This window comes from Zonotrichia albicollis, chromosome 2 (genome assembly GCF_047830755.1).
Source record: "Zonotrichia albicollis isolate bZonAlb1 chromosome 2, bZonAlb1.hap1, whole genome shotgun sequence".
Taxonomy (NCBI): domain Eukaryota; kingdom Metazoa; phylum Chordata; class Aves; order Passeriformes; family Passerellidae; genus Zonotrichia; species Zonotrichia albicollis.
In genome coordinates, this window is record NC_133820.1 from 84,588,147 (window position 1) to 84,601,892 (window position 13,746).

Below are 13,746 nucleotides of genomic sequence, written 5' to 3' on the forward strand. Positions count from 1 at the left end.
AGGCTTGAGGCTGTTCAGCACAAAGAAGAGAAAGTGCTTGAAATATCTGATTGCTGCCTCTCAATAGTCAAAGGGGGCTTAAGAAAAAAAAAAAAAAGACTGAGAGACTTTCTAGAAAGGCCTGTCGTGTCAGTGGGAGGGCCAATGCTTTTAAGCTTTAGGAAGGTAGATTTTGATTGCATGTAAGGAAAAAATTTTTTACAAGGAAGATGGTGAGATGTCACAACAAGTTGTCCAAAGAAACTGTGCATCCTTCAGCAGTGGAAGTGTCCACAGTATATTGGATTGAGCAACCTGACCCAGTGAAAGCCACCAGGGCAATGCAGTTGAACTAGATAATCTTTAATTGTCCCTTCCTACCCAAACCATTTAAGGCTCTGGGATGTCTTTAACAGTGATATGAAAAAGTAGCTTGACACTTCTCTGGAGCTTTCACCTTTATTTCATTTATAATTCACAGAAAAAAAAAAACCAAAAAACCCCAAAAAACCCCATAAAATCCAAAACATATCTATTTAGAAGCCATGACAAATATGAGGGAAATTTTACCACATGAACTGATAATTATGTTCTACCTTTATTTAATTTACATCAATAATTAACTTGAATTGAGAACATCCAATGGAAGAAACCATGCATATGTGTATATATAATTCCCATTAGAAATTAGTCTCAGATAGGGATCGCAGTTCATATAAATTCATCATAGTGTTGTTACAAGGAAAATGACTGGTAAAATTCTAATGCTTTCAGCATTCTGAGATTTCAAATGAGTTAAAGATAAAACCTGAATTTTTTAATCTATGAAAAGACAGGTGTTAACCTCTCCTGAGTCTTTTTCCAGCCACCTGCCAGTCTCAGTACAAAAACTAACACAAAAATGTAATACACTTTCATATCCATAGAAAGCCTTTAAAAAGATTAAAGCTTTGCACTATCTTTCCTCCTTGAAAAAAAACCTCTTTTTTCACTTAGTGAGATCTTTTATAACTGATTTCCATTGTGTGCTAGATATTTTTTTAATGGATGTGATTCAGCTTTCTGGTTTCTTCCAATACTCCCCTCCCCCAAATAAGAAACACAACTTGTTATAATTGAATAGAGGTGGTTACAAGCTGACATCTGTGTCAATGTGAAGAACAAGGGCAAAGTTTCTATGGCTGTCTTTAAAGAACAGAAGGACAGGTTTTTTTCCTGGAATTCTGAAAGTAGTCTAAAGGCTTACAAATCTAGCCTTCCTTTCTAAATGAAAGATGAAAGGACTGCAGTAAAAAAGAATCAATGTCCTGTAAATTAATAAATAAGTTCTTATTTGGGGAAATATTGAAAACAAAAGCTAGAAGTCTATACACACCCTCTAAGGTTCAATGTTTGATAGTAAACTCCAAATCATACCGTTGTTTTTATACATATATTGCTCACCTTTAAGTAGACATTTTTGTCAGAGATTAAATACCTTTGTGCTAAGTTCTTTTATCTAAGTGCTGCAAGCATAAATGTTGCCTATAAATAGAAGCTGGTCTTAACTTTGTCATCTGAATAGAAAACTTTATACTTGCACTTTAAAGACATGCTGACAAGTGCATTACTCCATAGGAGTAACCCTGATTGGATCATATGTTATTTTTCAGAATGGAGTTATGTGAGGCACTGTGTGAACTGCAGCACCTGAAGTTGCAATTTTTTTTAAAAAAAGCTATTTTTCAGTAGCCACACATTACAGACATTTAAAAGACAACGGCTTTTTTGACTGTGAGAAATTAGAAAATAGCATTTTAGATGAGCCCTATTTTGCCGGTTTGAACCGTAAGTTTGCAATAAGGATTATTTAATCAAATGTCAACTAAATACAAATATTCACATCTAATATAAGAGAATATAGAATATATCAAGTTTCAAATCTGTGCTAATCATAATTGTATTGATATTTCCTTTAGTGGAAAGTACATTTCTGCAATGATTTTTCCTATCTTTTCCCATCTTTTATCCAGAAGGTAATTTTTAAGAGTATGAGAATGAATCCTGAGAAAGTTTTTCACCCACAGTGTGATTGAACAGCCTCCCAAGGGAACATATCCTAGCAGAAAGTCTGACAGAGTTCAAGAAGCATTGGGACAATACTGTCAGGCACAAGGTGGAATTTTCGGGGTGTCCTGTGCAGGGCCATGAATTGGATTCAATGATCCTGATGGGCCTGTCCCAACTCAGCATGCTCTCTGAGTGTATGATCACTCCAAACATATTAAAGATAAAAGACAAGTCTCTTGACAGGATGTTATAACATATCCAACACATCCAAATTTCTAAGAAACCTTGAAAAAATTATTAGCCAAACAAAATTGTGGAAATAATTGTTTTTTTTCTTTAAATGAAAAACACTCTTGAGAAAAAAAACAACTTTATATAGGAATGCTTATCTTTTTAATTACAATATTAAAATATGAAAATTAGTTATCAGCTTCTCTCATTAGGCCATATCAACTTGTGTTTCTTAAGTTTACTTAGGATAGATTCTCTAGACAAGTACTTCTCTCTATAGGTGTAGGATTTTGATGTGGCAAACATGAATCTCCTAAAGAATTACTAAAATATTTCAGAGACCTAGGCCATAACTATATATGAAAGGAGAAGAGAGTTGAGATGACAAATTCATTGCTGCTTCATAGTTAAATTTGAAAATTAAAGTAAGAAACCTCTGTCTTAATTAAAATAATTTTTTCTGGCATTTAAATATATTTATAATTAATTTTCATTATTTTTACAAGAAAAGTAGCATTTGAAGAAATATTAAATCTCGGAGCATTTACACACTGATTTTGCCATGCAAATAAAATCTTGACTTTGTATGCATTTATTAATATTTATTTTTATAGGAACCGTCCTCTCTCCCTCCCTCCAAGTAAATACATTATTGAATTTCTTTGGCCATGTTTGACACCTCAAGATCTGGTACTAAATTTAGTCAAGTCATCTCTGGCTTTCATTACATTAATGTCAGAAGACAGAGTTCAATCATTCTGCTAATATTAGACACTTTTTTTTTCATTATTAGAAAATTCATCATCCAAATATGTCTTTCTCTTTTCACTGACAGCGAAGAAGCCTTTGGAAATCATCTTGGAAGAGACATTCAGCTTTCAGTTTTCTACACTTCAGGTAGGTGAAACCTTCCCTAAGCTCTATTATGAGGTCACTCTACCTGATGTTGAATAGACTTCGTCTTGTCTGGCTGAGAAGTCAAATGACATCAAACCTTTGGTTTATATTCTTACACAGTACATCAAATGTTATATCAGATACTCATTAAATGCCTGTATTTGTTTCAGGTACACTCTTATTTTTCATTTAAGTTTTTACTTTGTGTGCTTAACTAGAAAAAAATATTTAGCCAGTAAGTAATTGTATTTTCTGTTTAAAAAAACGTAAAAAATAATCAACAAGTAAATAACAACCAAAGAAAACAAAGAAACAAAAATCACTAAATCAAAAGAAACTGTTTTGATAATATGATATTGTTCTTGACTATTTTTAATTAGAAAGGTATTTTGTTCAAATACAAGTCTTCTTTAATTAAGAATCTTTTGGTATACGAGACATGTTTCTTTTAACAATATTTCTAGTCAAGTATCTCATAAAACAGATGTTTTTTAAAAAAGAAACTTTTTAGCTTTGATAGCAACATCAAATCAGCATGGTATACAAGCAGAGTGTAAGCAAGTTGTATCCATTACAAGGCATCTTGGTGAATAGGCATCTAACTGTGGTAATTATTAGCACTTTTACCCTTATCACTCCAGTCAGTGCATGGGCATCATGTGAGTTGTCTTTATGTACTGCAGGGCCCTCATTCTGCAAACTGAAAAGCATTCTATAAAGCATTTATGCATTTATTTCCTAATCTCACTATCGTCATTTAGTCATTGCCAGATCCATTTGACTTGACACAAATCACATGTCAAACTTAAAAATATTTAACATTTCAAAATACAATGCTCAAGAATATGTGCCATAGCCAGTTTACCATTACTTACTGTTTAACTCAATCCCATTAACAAGCCACTCCTCTTTCTATGCATTCCTGGAGGAAATAAACTGGATAATACTTTAAGGTGAGAATACCAGACTACAAAGAGAAACAGGAGACTCTTTCTGAGATAAGAGACACTCATCCCAATACTTTGCATTCAAACTATTGTCAGTAATAATAAGAATGTTATCCAATCTATACTGTAGTAACAAAAAAGGGAGAAAATATCTACAACTTCATAGATTATGCAAGTTAAATACCCTCAGGCAAAAGATGGATTTCAGCATAATATGCATAAAAATATGCACTTCAACCATTAAACTAGAAAGGACAAGAAGACCACATCTATCACAACTTCTGAGAAATTACTCTGTATGTGATAAAGGCCCTTAATGTCAGGAGACAGATCATGAATCCCAAATGGAGAGAGAGGCTTTTTTCTAAACCAGAATAAAGTACCTCTCTTTAAGAAATTAAGCATAAGGCCAGCAGCTCTGCTCAACATTGTCTTCTAGCAAATCATTTCTGCTTGGTTCAGCAGCCTGGCTTCATGGATTGCTTTAGGTCTGTAACAGTCCTCAAGCACTTCAAAGGGGTTTGGGCACTGAAAACAGAGTATGTATTTTACTCCATGGCAAAATATATGGAAGAACAACAAATTTCCACCACAGGCATTTTTAGACCTACCTCCAAACCCAAACGCTTTATTGTCTAATGACCAAGAGTTTCTTATCAGTTCTGTGTAACTACTTGTTATCAAATGAAAGAAAATACCACTCTGCCTGGATGTTCTGCTTTCTGCTATTTTAAACGTATATATAGATAATTAATGAAAGTTGCTTTTTTTCCTTTTTTATGAGAAATAGGAACTCATAAATCTAGTATTGTTTCAAAGTTGTAATAGTTAAAAAACACTAGTGATCTAATGAGGGATTTTTTGGTATTGGTATAGTTGTTTATTTGTTGGTTGGTGTGTGGTCTTTTATTGTGTTTTGGTTTTTTTTCCCCTGTAGTAGTATAATCCGGAGTGGTGAATCATCATGGAATGGAATAAAAATGAATTCAGCTTCTGAATCTGCTAAAGCCAGTAGTTCCTGTGTTTTAAACATCCTCATTCAGAGCAGACACTTCAGAAGGGCAGATTTTAATCTGACATCTATCCCTATAACACCACTGGGTGATTTTATTTTTGCCTATTTTGAAATTGAAAGTGCTGTACAGATACCCATGGAAAATAAGATTCTTCACTCAGCTGTTGTACATGCAGAATTTATGCAGACATACATTGAAGTACAAGCTTGAATCTAGCACTTGTGTAACTGGTAGTTATGTCTTAGGGTTTCTTTAGTTTTAAGCTGTGGTCTGTGTGATGGACTGACCTTGGAGGGATGCCAGACCTTCACCCAGCCCCTCATGCCCACTCAGCTGTTCTCTTACTCCCCCTCCTCAAAGGGAAAACAGATAAAAAACTCATGGGTCAAGATAAAGACACAACTTGTGTGTTGCAGGGGGTTGGAGAATGGAGGTTGCAGTCAGTCCATAGCAGTTCCTCTTTGATGCTCTCTGCTCATCCTGAAATTGGGAAATGTAATTGCAACAAAGGTATAATTAATTATTTTTCATTAAATAATGTCACTATCATGGCCTTGGCCCAAAATGCTTTTTTTTTTTCCTGCCTCCAGATAGTTATTAGACTATAGTTATTAGTTATATAGTTATAGTTATTATTTATATTAAATGTACATAATTTTAGGTGAATTTTCTGAGTCTTTGTAATTACACAAAAACTGTTACTTTTCCATCATGTCTTCATATTTTTCATTAAAAAAATAAAATGAAATTTTCTGTAGTAAAAAAAGCTAGGTAAAGTCTCCGTAAGGTTTGGACAGGTTTATAGGAATTTAATTTAATCCCATCCATTAATGACTTCTTATCAAATCTTCTTTAACAACAAATTTCAACTTTTAAATTCAGTAACAAATCAGAGATTTTTGAGGTAAATGCACTCATTTTGAAAACTGGAAGCAGATATGCTCCAAGATGGGGTTGTAATTTGCTTTACTTTTCAAGCTATAACCACTCAGGGCAAGACTGTCAACATAAATTAAACATTTCTGGAGTAAGGAGTAGATCTGGTTAACTTTAATGTGTTCACAATCTGATTTATTTTGTTGACTGTACCACAGACTATTCAAAAAGCTGTTGGTGTAGAAGAAACCAAGAAGGATTTACACCTAACTTTAAGCAGGAACAATTTTCATAGTTGTATATAAAATACACTTTTTGCTAAATGCTTCAGATTTTCTTCTGCATTTACATATAACAGTATTGCTAATTTTCACCTCTTGTAGTCAATATTTTAATTATTGCTACAGAAAACATCTATTATTAAACAGAACAGGATTTTTATGTCCAAGTTGGCAATCATCATTTATATTTTGCATCATTTAAATATTTTTCTTGATTTTTTTTGTCTCTGTTGTGACTATCAGAAGTAAGTTGGTGGACATGTAGTGTTGGCAGCACAAAGCACTATCTGTCCTTCTAACCAGACATAGCTTTCACTGACACTGGACAGATCAAGACTGAATCTTAACAGCTCAGCCAACGTCAAAAATGCAGAGTTCAGCACGCTCAAATGCCCATGCTTTTCCATCTTCATTTTCCTCAGGCAAGCACGTCCTTGCTGGCAGGAAGCCCATCTGGTTCTGTTGTGTAGGAGGTGGCTGCAGGAGGTCAGAATGCGAGGAGCCCAGGCTGGTGCAGAAATGTCTTCTGATCCCCAGGAAGCCACGGGGCAGCGCAGCCCGGCTCAGCAGAGCTCTCCCAGCCTCTCATGCAGACAAGTCAAAGCAGCTCTGGGCAGCCACTGAGCAGTGGTTGGAAAGAAGTACAGCTGAATCTTCCTTATTCCTCATGGATCAGAAAAAGAGATGTTCATTCAAAGTACGTGCAGGAGAAAGGCTCTGCTGAATGGTGTTTTAATGTACTTCTGTCAAAATTCTGTTTGTGCATTTTGCAGTTTTATCCAAAATGTAGTTTTTTAGTTTTGTTTTTCTTTTTTTTCTTAATGCGGATTTCTCTAACATTGCCAAACATTAGAAATTTGTACCATTATTAAGGAGTTTATCAGTAGCAAAGGTATGAATATAACAGCAATCTGACAGCAAATATTTTTATTGTGGTATAGTTACTAAATGCACTACTAAAATGCCAAAAATATCATGAAGGACTTGGTGTTCAAGAGTCTTTTTAACAGCTCAGATCAGGTTCAACCAAAGGTCAGTAAAGCTTTGAACAGAACTTTACTACTGTTTTTGGGCAATTTCTGTGTTTTATACATGTATTTTGAAATAACAGAAAGAAGAGAAAATACCAAATCACTTAAATTAAACAGGAAGTAGGTACCTAAATCTAAAATTTTAATGCCTGTTCATCTGTCACTGAAGTGAAAGGAGTTTATACTAATGCAGACTTTACAGATAGTATTACTAAACATTTTCAAGTTAGAAATCCTGAACATCATAGCATCTGCCCAATTATTACTGAAAATCCTAGTTTAAGAAATAATATGACACAGAAAGTGTAGTTGAGCCTCCTGTATACTTCTATAATGCTTTTGATGAAAGATTGTGAAATGCCTTTAAACAAACCTGACAGCCTGAAGTATCTTTTAGTGCAACGAAAATCTGTGCTTCACTTTCCCCTACATGCATGAAGGATTGCAAATGTACATTTCTCATGCTCATGACAGTCACTTAAGCACTAAAGTAGGCTGTCAGTTAGGTAAAAGAAACAGTAGTAATACTTTAATAAGAATATGGAAAGGTTTGTAGTGAAAGGGCCTTAGAGATCATTCAGTTCCAACCCCTTGTTGTGGGCAGGGACACCTTTCATAAGACCAGGCTGCTCAGATCTCCACCCAATGTGGCCTTGAACACCTCCAGGGATGGGACATCCTTTCTCTGGACAACCTGTTCCAGGGTCTCACCACCCTCATAGTAAAAATTCTTTCCTAATACCTAACCTAAATATATTTTCATATAATTGAAATTCATTTGCCCTTGTCCAGTCACTACAAGACCTTGAAAAAAGTACCTCTTCTTGTGCACTGTGTAGGAGCCCTTCGTTTCTAACACAGGGTCCTCAATTTCCTTGCAGGGATAACTCTGGGCACAGAGGCACTCATGCTCCTTTTCGCATCTATTAGTTTACATGTGCTGTACAAACACACATAGTTGCCACAGTGTAAGCTCAGGAGTTGGATATATCTGAGTGGTGGGTCAAAAAAGGTAAATTTAATTTCACCATATACAAGCCTTCAAAAGCAGGCATAATATTTAGGCACAACTCATTTCACTGTTAGAGAACGTGCTAGGGGGCTTATCACTCTTCATTGACTTTGAAAAATATCCAGCAAAGTTTATGTAGACTAAAACGCTAAGTTGTAAACTGTTAATCCATTTTGATTTATGCCTCCATACCCACGAGATGATTAAGCCTTACCATTTAAATCAGCCTTCAAAGTACTCAACCTTGTCATGATTTGGCCTTTTAATCCTTTAAAACTGAGTCCAGAGCAGAAATTTTCTGAATACATTATTCAATTTCAAATACACAACTTCAATCCATAATTAGTTTTTTTTTCTATTTTATTCCATCATCCAGGGATTATTAAAGCATAATGGCCTCTGGCTTTTTGAGGTCCCTTAGGCAAATCATAATGTAGCTATAAAATAAAAATAGTGTAGTCATGCCTACTGCTAAAGAAATATTTAATATAATGTGTTATGCACTTTCTTCAAGCTCACCAGTGAAAGATACAACATGAAAGCCTGGAAATTATTAGAGTGAGATTCCTGTGAGGGAATTTTGTTACATGTTGCATACACCAAAGAGATGCAATATTGAAGTGAATATTAAATGCTCATAATGACTATCATTAGCTATCACAATCCATATATATTTTATCTCTTTTTGGTCATTTGAATGTAAATTTGGGTTATTGTGAAGATTCAGAAATTTAGGTTAAATTTAGATGGCTTTTTCTGAAATACGTGCAATGTAATTTTAGCCAACATGAAGAAAATCAGAAAACTTTCTCATTTAGCCACCTTTTGCTCTATTTTGTTTTAAATTTTAACACTAATACTAATCAAAAAAGGAAGCTTTTGCTAATGACTTTGCTGAAGATTCCAGAATGTTAAATAAAGCTGCTTACAAAACTCATGGCATTATAAGATAAATTTATATACGTCATGGAATGCATGCTAATTCAATGTTATAGTAAACATATGTATGTAAAACTCAGACTGGTAAGTTAACTGTATTGTGGTGTAATGTTCGTAGTAATTCTTAATGTCTATAGCAAATCTATTGCAAATGTCTTTATTGTGCCTGCATAAGTAAAACTGTAATGAATAGATTCTTTCCATAACTAAAATACAGTTCTTATTTCTAAACCAGAACCAGTATTCCAGTGAATCTTGGGACGAAAAATGCATTACTTTTCATCAGTTAATAAGATGGGATGTGGTTAATTTTTTTTGCATATTCCACAGAATAAAAAAGGCATTTACTTTTAATATGGGCAACTGTGTTTTAGCACAGATAACTTTGTTGATGCTGACAGTTGTTCTGTAGGCTAGAATCTTTCACAAACTCTCAAGCATGCATTTGACAGAAAATGCTTATATAAAAGGATTTAAATAAGATGACAAAACCTATTTAGCAGTACTAATGTCTCTGAAATAATTGTTTCTAAATTGTATAATTTAAGAGACAGATTGTGTCTGTACAGGCAAAACAACGGCAACATGTAAAGCATATGGTGAAACAGAATATATCAATACAGGCAGGTGAGATTCTAGCATTTATTCCCATATTCTGCGGAAAGCTATTTGTTCTGGCTGCATTGGGAACAATATTGACTGGAATGTCCTGTTACAGAGGTTATGAATATAGGAAGGATGAAAAATACAGACAGAGAGAAAGCAGCAGATATAGTTTGTCATTTATACTCATTTTAGTCTCTTGCTAAAGGTTACGCAAAAAAATGTTGTTTGTAGAGCAAATTGTCATTAATACAGGTCAATATTATAATCACTGAAGACACTAAAACTCAGCCCATCCAAAAAAATTCAGATGATTCACAAGACATGCACTACAAAGATTAAGTTCAAGATATTCAAGCCACTGGCCAGAGTAATAATTTAAAGCTGAACTGGTCATTCTTGGTTCAACTCAATTCTTTCCTGCTTTCTCCACATCAGCCTGGAGAACATAGTGATCTTCAATGTAAACAAAGCCAAGCCACGATATTTTTTTTGTGGACCAGCTCTTTAGGTTTTCTGCATCAGGTATTCCTCATCTTTCCTAAAGAATGTTGTAAATTTTGTGAGCTTTATTATGAGAAATTCATAACATAGTGAGCATCTCCACACTTGCTATTGAGCTTGTTCTATGGGCAGAAGAGAAGCTGAAATTCTTTGAACCAGAGAAAGAGGAAGTCTGTAGCAGTGAAGAAGTGCAGCCTTGAGAGCTGTCAAAGGCTCCTTTACGGTCAGGGGATAATCAGACAATTCAGGCAAGGGAGGCTAGAGGAACGTAGCACGTTGAGAGAAGCACCTACATTTGATCAGCAGACTTGTCTCTTGGCTCCAAGGGCTTTCTTACCTAGGTCTCCACTAACCTTGACAGATGGCTAGACAACTACATTTGGACACTTAAATCAGTGTCTCTAGTCTAATGCTGCATCAATTTTCATTGATTATAAAAAAAAAACAAACTAAAAAAAATTAAAAAATTTAAGCCGTGGTGAACTAATAGAAGATAGGCAGATGAAGGAGAAACACCCTCTTAAAATTATTTTTTTAGAATACTCGGTGACCATAAAACCATTAAGAGTTTTCCATATTTTTACAATCTTTGAATTACAGAAAATTGAAGAAGAAAACATACATGTTATTTCTGAATATTCAACATACATACTATTGCGGAGAATAGCTGCCATATTTCCCTTGTTAGTAACATCAGCCCCGAGGGAATTTACCAGACTGTGGTCACTGTGCTATAACTATATATTAGTTTATACTGTCAGTAATAAATATATCTAGTGCTTGCGTAAAGAGTTTTTTCACAAATATTTTATACGCCTATTATTGTTGATGTCTATTGTCCGTTATTATGACTTTCAAGCCATCTGATCTGAATAAAAACATAAAAAACCCCCACCTTATTGCAATTTTTTCTTTTGTATTAAAAAATTGGTTTTGATTTTGTAAGTCTTACATCTGGTGAAGTCTAGAGAAAAGAGCTGGGAATTTTGATAGGTATGAGAAAAGCAAAAACAATGAAAGACTTTAAGGCTAAATGCATATAGATTAAATAGTATTGTATAATATTGTAAAATATCCCAAACTTCTTTTCAAAGTTAAGCATGCCCTCCCTACTGAAGCACAGAAAATGCTCTGACGTGCCTTGTGAACGTCCCTGTATTGTGCACTGCCTTTCACCTTCAGAACCCAAAGCATTAGTAACTTTGCAGTTATTGACTCACAAACCCTAGTTCTGGATCTGTGTTTTCACTCAGAGGAGAATTTCAGATAATTTAATAGAAATTTATAAAGTTTCATGTATCAAATATTTTGTGACAATTTGCCCATGGATCAGTCATAGCTTTGGGAGAATGCAAATTCATTTGGTGTAGTTTGCTCCTTTCAGCTTGGGCTGACTCACTTTCCCTCACCTGTCCTTTACCTTGTTCCAAAAAGTGAGAAATGTACTCCTTCACAAGGAAAGGAAAACAGACCCATTATGCACTTTTTTTCTCTGTATGGCCTCACCTCATTTTTTTGTGTGCTTTTGCTTCTTAATCTTGCCTGAATTATTCAAAACAATGGAAAAAATTTAAGTATAAATGCATGATTTTCCTGTTAGGCAAATGTGATAGATAACATATTCACTGCAGTTTGGATAACAATATGTGAAAAGGAGAAAGCAGTACACCATTTCTAATAAATATATATGCTTTAATAATTTGCTATTTATGCTCTCCTGTTATGGCAAATCCACTTAAATATGCAGTCCTAGGCTCCACAGCTTTTTAATTGCATTGCTATTATTTAGCCTGTTCCTATGCCACAGGTTTTTTTCTTTGTCATTGATTTTTTTTTTTCCCAATAGAAATATCTGTTTTCTATTTTCTATTTTTCTTAAAGTTTAAACTTAAATCAAATGTTACCAGTTAGCAAACCTAATGTTACAGCTACATGAAATGCAGTGCTATAGCATGTGAAGAGACAGAAGATAAATTTGGAGATAGTTATAATTTATATCTATAAAAGCTTGGAGATATGTATATTTTTATATACATATGTGTGTGTGTGCCTGTGTGTATAGAAATGTATGTATACACCTTCCCTTCAAAGGTGTAGTCAGCTTTGGGTGAATATATTAAGACACTTAAAGTTTTAATATAAAGTATTGGGTGTCATTACTTTTAAAAGTCCCATGACTTAAGCTCAGTAATATAATTGAGCTTTATATATCAAGCCAGCTTTAACTGTTCAAGTCAGATTATAACGCTGAAGCAATATATGCTATAGTGCTTCAACATATGTTATATATGCTTCTATAGTATTTTGCCCAAATTTATTTTTCAAAAGTTGCAATATATTATACTCAATACTTAAAGTTTTTGTTCAGCACATGAAGTACTACAAAGAAAAAAAAAACCCATCCAGTAATATGAAAAATCAGTCTTCCAAACCAGCTTGTACTTGAAGAGGCCTCTCATAAAATCATAATCCTAACTCTTTGTTTGCCAGGCCATTGGGCAGTCGTGCAAATTACATGTTAAATATTTGTTTAGAATTATTTTCTGCTCTGTGTACATACTTTAAAATAATTACCCTTGATGAAAAATCTCTACAGAATGAAGTGCCAAAGTAACACTTGTATTTAATAAACACCTTATTTTCCTCTATTTGTACTGAAAGGATGAGAGGCAAATGCAGACTTAACGTAGATATTCACATTCAGTGTTTTATGAGTATAGTTTAGAAACATAGTAAATGGAAATTGTTTGAGCAAATGGTAAAATTATAGTCAATCAGTATGGAAATTAATTTGATCAAATAATCAGGAAACCAATGACTTAATGACTAATCAGAAGTATGAAAATAATTACAGGAGGGAAAGAATTAAATTGAAGTGACCATAAAATCATGGAAAGCATTTTTACCTCCCAACAATACACCTACAGTAATTCCCCTCCAAACCCCGTAAATGTTATATTTATAGACTGTCAGTACAATTCTTTTAGGCAGGAAAGAATTTCTACAAATGAGACCCAAGGGACCTGCACTGAATTGCCTTTGCAAGATATTTCCTGTGAACTTGGAAAAGTCCTGACAGCTCTCTGTGAGGATTCTGCCTCATACAGCTTTGGGGAGCTGTGATAAAGGTGTCGACATCACCTGATCTCCTATTATACTCACAAGAGAAAAACAAAATTTTACAGCAGATTCATCTGATTTACTTTAAATATCTACATTGTGAAGAGACAATGTGTCTTTCTATCAGCCACGAAAAAAAAAGACCCTGGGATGAATCCCATTTTACATGTCCTTCTTTTGAGAATTGTAAAGTGAAGAATGCAGTCCTGCCTTTCTCCTCGAAAGAATAATGAGTTTTGAATTGGAAGCATTGTGAATTGC

The 13,746-nt window shown here is 34.2% G+C and overlaps 1 long non-coding RNA gene across 2 annotated transcripts in view; it reads left to right on the forward strand.

Moving 5' to 3' along the window:
• LOC113459340 (uncharacterized) overlaps nucleotides 1-13,746 on the forward strand; it is a 71,767-nt gene that overhangs the window by 42,482 nt on the left and 15,539 nt on the right. The window contains exons 2-3 of one of the 2 annotated variants that reach the window (XR_012579084.1): nucleotides 3,095-3,156; nucleotides 6,699-10,857. This is a non-coding gene — a long non-coding RNA (uncharacterized LOC113459340). Of the gene's footprint in view, nucleotides 1-3,094; nucleotides 3,157-6,698; nucleotides 10,858-13,746 lie in introns of those variants that run through there. The other variant, XR_003380487.2, reaches the window with a different exon arrangement.